Genomic DNA, 7108 nt, shown 5'->3' on the forward strand with positions numbered 1-7108 from the left:
GTTCCCTGCTAGACCCTCTCTTCACAGAGAAGGGCTGGTGGGAGTTGAGGTGGTCGGGAGATGTCTTGGGCAAAGTGACCACGAAATGGTAAAGTTTCCTGTTCTTGGCAAAGTCAGGAAGGGATCAGTAAAACTGCAGTCTTGGATTTCTGGAGGGCTGAGTTTGAGCTGTTCAGGACACTGGTTGGCAGAGTCCCTTGGGAAGTGGTTCTGAAAGGCAGAGGAGTCCAGGAAGGCTGGGCACTCTTCAAGAGGGAAATCTTACTGGCTCAGGAGTGGTCTGTCCCCACATGCCCAAAGACAAGGCGGTGCACAAGTAGCCCGGCCTGGCTGAACAGAGAGTTATGGCTTGAACTTAGGAGAAAAAAGAGTGTTTATAACCTGGGAATTATAATTTTTAATAATTATATATATATATATATATATATATATATATATATATCCACGCAAGGTATCATTATATTATATCATATTACATTATATTACATTACATTGCATTATATCATTATATTAACATATAATATATATTATAATTATATATCATAATAGTATATAAATAGTTAAATAATTAATCATATAATTATTTATAAATTATTACTTGTAAATTAGTCTTGGAAGGAAAAGAGCTCATGCCTCTCGAGAGGACTATAAGGATGTTGTGAGGCTGTGCATGGACAAACTTAGAAAGGCCAAAGCTCATCTGGAGCTCAATCTGGCTACTGCCATTAAAGATAACAAAATAAATCTTTTTATAAGTCCATCAACACAAAAAGGAGGACTAAGGAGAATCTTCATCCTTTACTGGATGCAGGGGGAAACTTAGTTACAAGAGATGAGGAAAAGGAAGAGGTGCTTAATGCCTTCTTTACCTCAGTCTTTACTGGCAAGAGCAGGTGTTCTCTGGATACCCAGTACCCTGAGCTCGTGGAAGGGGATGGGGAGCACAATGTGGCCCTCATAATCCACGAGGAAATGGTTGGCGACCTGCTAAAGCCCTTGGATGTACGCAAGTCAATGAGGCCAGATGGGATCCACCCGAGGGTACTGAGAGAACCGGCGGAGGACCTGGCCAAGCCCCTATCCATCATTTATCAGCAGTCCTGGCTATCAGAGTAGGTCCCAGCTGACTGGCAGCTAGCAAACGTGACGCCCATCTACAAGAAAGGCTGGAGGGTAGGCCCAGTGAACTATAGGCCTGTCAGTTTGACCTCAGTGCCAGGGAAGCTCATGGAGCAGATTATCTTGAGTGCCATCACATGGCACTTACAGTGCAACCAGGTGATCGGGCCCAGTCAGCATTGGTTTATGAAAGCCAGGTCCTGCTTGACGAACCTGATCTCCTTCTATGACAAAGTGACGCGCTGGGTGGATGAGGGCAAGGCTGTGTATGTGGGCTACCTTGACTTCAGCAAGGCTTTTGACACCATTTCCCACAGCATTCTCCTCAAGAAACTGGCTGCTCATGGCATGGACTGGCATATGCTTTTGTTGGGTTAGCCGGTTAGTTGGGTTAGTTAGTTTGATAGCCGGGCCCAAAGAGTTGTGGTGGATGGAGTCAAATCCAGTTGGAGGCTGGTCACTAGCGGTGTCCCACAGGGCTCAGTACTGGGCCAGTTCTCTTTAGTATCTTTATCGATGATCTGGATGAGGGGATCGAGTGCACCGTCAGCAAGTTTGCAGATGACACCAAGTTATCTGCTTGAGTGTAGGAAGGCTCTGCAGGAGGATCTGGATAGGCTGCACCGATGGGCTGAGGCCAAGTGTATGAAATTCAACAAGGCCAAGTGCCGGGTCCTGCGCCTGGGGCGCAATAACCCCAAGCAGCACTACAGGCTGGGAGATGAGTGGTTGGAAAGCTGCCTGGCGGAGAAGGACCTGGGATTATTGGTTGATAGTCGTCCGAATATGAGCCAGCAGTGTGCTCAGGTGGCCAAGAAGGCCAACGGCATCCTGGCTTGCATAAGAAGCAGTTTGGCCAGGAGGGCTAGGGAAGTGATTGTCCCCCTGAACTCGGCTCTGGTGAGGCTGCACCTCGAGTACTGTGTTCAGTTTTGGGCCCCTCACTACAAGAAGGAAATGGAGGTGCTCTTCCAAGTCCAGAGGAGGGCAATGAAGCTGGTGAGGGATCTGGAGAACAAGTCTTATGAGGAGTGGCTGAGGGAGTTGAGTTTGTTCAGACTGGAGAAAAGGAGGCTCAGGGGCGACCTTATTGCTCACTCTAGATACCTTAAAGGACGTTGAAGCGAGGTGGGGATTGGTCTATTCTCCCATGTGCCTGGTGACAGGATGAGGAGGAATGGGCTTAAGTTGTGCCAGGGGAGGTTTAGGTTGGATGTTAGGAAAAACTTCTTTACCAAAAGGGTTGTTAGGCATTGCAATGGGCTGCCCAGGAAACTGGATGAGTCCCCATCCCTGGAGATTTTTAAAAGATGTTTAGATGTTGAGCTTAGAAATATGGTTTAGTGAAAGACTTGTTAGTGTTAGGTCAGAGGTTGGACTAGGTGGTCTTGAAGATCTCTTCCAACCTAGACAATTCTGTGATTCTGTGATTTCATTACGTTTCTCCCCACCCAATTCTCCATCCTGTCTAGGTCTCGCGGGATGGCAGCACAGCCTTCTGGTGTGTCAGCCACTCCTCCCAGTTTAGTGTCATCAGCAAACTTGCTGACAGTGCACTCCATTCCCTCATCCAAGTCACCGATGAATATATTAACTAGTTGGCTGCTCCCAGTACTTGAGGGACTCCACCAGATACAGGCCTCCAACTCGCCTCCACCCCATTGACCACAACCCTCTGGCTTCTTCCCTTCAGACAGATCACAGTCCACCTCACTACCAGATCACCCTTCACACACTTCAGGTTAGCTGCGAGGATGCTGTGTACGGGAGATGGTGTCAAAGGCTTTACTGAAATCAAGATAGACCACATCCACTGCTTTAATATCATCTATCCCCCCACCTATATCCTCATAAAAGGCTCTCAGTTTGGTCAAGCATTACTTCCCCTTGGTGAAGCCATGTTGACTGCCCCTAATGACACGTTTATCCTTGATATGCCTGGAGACAATGCCAAGGCTAAGTTGTTCCATCAGAGTTGCAGGGATGGAGGTGAGGCTGACTGGTCTATAGTTACCTGGGTCATCCTTCTTTCCCTTTCTGAAGACTGGAGTAAAATTTGCTTTCCTCCAGTCCTCAGGCAACTTTCCTGATGCCCATTACTTTAAAAAGATAATGGATAATGGCCTAGCAATGACTTCCACCAACTCCCTCAGCTCCTGGCATGAGCATGTTGAGCATCCCATCATGATCAGTAGATTTATGGACATCCAGAGATGTTTATTTTTCTTCTAAACAAAACCATATCTGCAATGCACACACCAGTTGGCAGACACATGCAAGTACATCCCTGCAGTGATACCGGTCCCTATAGGTCCAAATGTCCATCTGTGTGGGTGCATGGAAGAGCAGCTCTGTGACTTTATCATGCAGTTTAGGTATACATAATTTCCAGTGAGCACAGGGAGATGGTTTCACATGAGGAAAAACCATTGATACACTCACAATATTACTTGGTACACCTGATATATTTTAGAGGTATTAATTTATTGCAAACAGAGATATGAGTCCTTCATCCTCTTGGCTAGATACACACAGCATTTCCTGTGACAGAAAACCCCAGAGAACCCCAAAGTGCACCCCCCAGCCCCATGATATGGCTGCAAGTGCCCCCTGAAAAAGAATAAAAGCAGCCGTGTGCAAGGCTCCTGTGCCCTTGCCCCGTGGCAGCTCTATCAGGTCTGGGTGCAGATCACCGTGGCATATGTCGTGGTGTCGCTCATGTGCTGCACGGGAGGAGGCTTTAGGGAGAAATGAAACCCTGTTATTTCAGCTGCTAACTGTGAGCCCTGCACAATGAGCGGGCACCAGGCTGCAGGAGTGCAGAAAGGAGCTGTGAACAGCTGTGCCACGACTCACCCTGTCCCGTCGAACATGGGCGATCATGGAGTCTGTGGTGCAAAAAAATACACACCATGAGCCCTTGCTGATTGGAGGTTGTGAACCCCCACGAGCTTTGGGCATCAGCTGCCTGGGGTTAACACTCAATGCCTGACCATCCCATCACCCTGATCTGGGACGTGCATTAAGCAGCAGTGGAGCACAGAATCTGAAGTTTTGGTGTCTTTCCACTATTCAGTGGCATCTCCTCTCTGCACAGCCAGCACACCGTGCAAACTGCTCTGTGCAAGCGTGGGTAAACATGGTCGTGCTGCAACTTGTGCTAAGTGCACATCAGGTGGGGATATATCTGTAGCCTGTCGCCCAACCACAACATCCTCCGTTGGCTGCTGCCTGTGGTTTCAGAATGAGCTATAAAATGTTTTCCCCAGCAGTGCAAGGAAACAGAGCAACAGCTTTCGTTGCTGTGACGTGCTTTGTGTAGTTCTTGAAGCAGAAATGACACTGAAGAGAAACTGAAGAAAGGACAAAAACAGAGGCTGAGGAAGGGGAAATGCAGCCTGAGGCTAGAGCCGGTGTGGAAGGACTCCCAAACAAATGGGCTTTGTCCCTGGGAGCACTGGAATGCTGCCATGTCCCTTGTGCAGCCAGCAGCCACGCTCTGCATGCAAGGAAGAAGTAGGACATGAAGTGCTGGAGAGAAATGTGCCCTTGATGAACAGGCAGGGAATTTGTATATCCCAGTGGGAAATGAAGTGGTAGGATTCCACCTGAGACGGGTGTAGGATTCCGCCAAGGGAGGAGGTAGTACTCACATGTGACTTCGCCATGATCTGTGGTTTCCATCTGTGGGCTGTCAACGTGCTGCTGCCTGGAGAGGAATGGAATGGTTGTTGGATGTGCGTTTGTGGTGAGGTTGCCACATGAGAAACACACTCGGGTCGTGCTTTCCTACATCATGTGGTGAACTGGAGTGCAGCAAATAGCAAGCCCCATCCTCCCTGCCTCCAGCACAGGGAATGCAGCCACACACACACAGAGAACACTGCCCCTGGCCAAGGAGCACTCCAGTGCCCTGCCATGCACCCAACTCCTTCCTGCAAACCCCACAGCCAGCAGCCCTTGGTGCTCACCTTGGGCATCTCCCTCTGCAGACACCTGCAAGAAGAACAGGGGCTGAGGTGCACAGGCCAAGGTGCTGCCCTGCCCTGGCTCCCATCTCGGGGCTGGGGGAAAAAGGCTGAAGCTCCCCCGCTCCCTCAGCAGCCTCCCCAGCTGGGCTGCCCACAGCCATCACCTCCAGGCACCGTCTGCTCCAGCTGTGCACCCCCAGATTCCCCCCAACACCTTTCCCACTGCACCAGCCCCGCAGCAGGACCCCCATGGCCTCAGCCTTTCCCCCGCCTTCCCCAACTCCCTCACCTTTCCTGATGGCAAACCAGCTGCCTGCAGCCAGGAGGACAAGGCCAATGGCCACCACTGCCAGCACCATGGTTTGGGGGAGGGCGTGTGGGATCAACGCATGTGGAGCTGGGAGAGAGAGGGTGTGATGGCAGCGGGGTGTGATGGGGAGAGGCAGGGAGCAGGACGTGCCCGTGCAGCTGGCACAGCTCCTGCCTGGTGAAGTTCGTGCTTGTCCCCATGCCCTGGGGAAGGCAGCACAGCACGCCCACTCCCCATGCTCGGGTTTCTGGGGCTGTAGGAGGGAATCACTCACCTGGGGGTGATGGACTTGCTGGGGAGCTCACCACATTGCCTGGCAGGACAAAAGGACAGGCTTAGTGTCTACAGTGCACCCAGATCCTTCCCAGAATGATCCTCAGCCCCATGGCCACATCCCCCCACCGATAGCCAGCACCATCCCCACGGAAGGCATAAAAGTGCCCGTGGCTGTTGTGCAAACATGGGCCCCCATTGATCTGCTGTCTAAATTCCCTTGTGAGTGGTTAAGTATAGCTTGGCCAAGGTGTGCCTGTCGATTAAATATGGCACCACCACTCTCATCTGTCTGTGATTGTGGGGGCTAGAGGATCACACAATCACAGAATGGCCAAGGTTGGAAGGGACCTCTGAAATTCATGGAGTCCAGCCTTCTGCTGAGCAGGATCAGCTGGGACAGACTGCACAGAGTGGCACCAAGGTGGATTTGGAATATCTGCAGAGGAGACTCCACAGTATCTCTGGGCAGCCTGTTCTAGTGCTCTGTCACCTTCCCAGTAAAGAAATGCCCCTCATATTCAGATGGAACTTTCTGTGCTCCCATTTGGGCCTGTTGTCTCTCACCCTTTCCCTGGGCACAACTGAAAATACACACACAGATCACACAGAATCTCAAGGTTGGAAGAGACCTCAAGATCATCGAGTCCAACCTCTAACCTAACACTAACAGTCCCCACTAAACCATATCCCTAAGCTCTACATCTAAACGTCTTTTAAAGACTTCCAGGGATGGTGACTACACCACCTCCCTGGGCAGCCCGTTCCAGTGCCTAACAACCCTTTCAGTAAAGAAATTCTTCCTAACATCTAACCTAAAACTCCCCTGGCGTAACTTTAGCCCATTCCCCCTCGTCCTGTCACCAGGCACATGGGAGAACAGGCCAACCCCCACCTCGCTACAGCCTCCTTTAATGTACTTATACAGAACAATAAGGTCACCCCTGAGCCTCCTTTACTCCAGGCTGAACAAGCCCAGCTCCTTCAGCCGCTCCTCGTAGGACTTGCTCTCCAGGCCCCTCACCAGCTTCGTCGCCCTTCTTTGGACCCGCTCAAGCAGCTCGATGTCCTTCTTGTAGCGAGGGGCCCAAAACTGAACACAGTACTCGAGGTGCAGCCTCACCAGAGCCAAGTACAGGGGGACGATCACCTCCCTAGCCCTGCTGGTCACAGTGTTTCTGATACAAGCCAGGATGCCGTTGGCCTTCTTGGCCACCTGAGCACACTGCTGGCTCATATTCAGCCGACTGTCCACCATCACTCCCAGGTCCTTCTCTGCCTGGCAGCTCTCCAACCATTCCTCTCCCAGCTTGTAGCTCTGCTTGGGGTTATTGCGCCCCAGGTGCAGGACCCGGCACTTGGCCTTGTTGAACTTCATACAGTTGACCTCAGCCCATTGGTGCAGCCTATCCAGATCCTCCTGCAGAGCCTTCCT

The 7108-nt window shown here is 50.9% G+C and overlaps 1 long non-coding RNA gene across 1 annotated transcript; it reads right to left on the minus strand.

Annotated features, from left to right (window-relative positions):
• Positions 1–1654: 1654 nt before the first annotated feature.
• LOC137846137 (uncharacterized) lies at positions 1655–5094 on the minus strand. Its single transcript, XR_011090402.1, has 3 exons — positions 4773–5094; positions 3976–4007; positions 1655–3857 (listed from the first exon to the last, which is right to left on the minus strand). It is a non-coding gene; the product is annotated as an uncharacterized lncRNA (long non-coding RNA).
• Positions 5095–7108: the final 2014 nt, after the last annotated feature.

Source organism: Anas acuta, chromosome 30 (genome assembly GCF_963932015.1).
Source record: "Anas acuta chromosome 30, bAnaAcu1.1, whole genome shotgun sequence".
Lineage (NCBI taxonomy): Eukaryota > Metazoa > Chordata > Aves > Anseriformes > Anatidae > Anas > Anas acuta.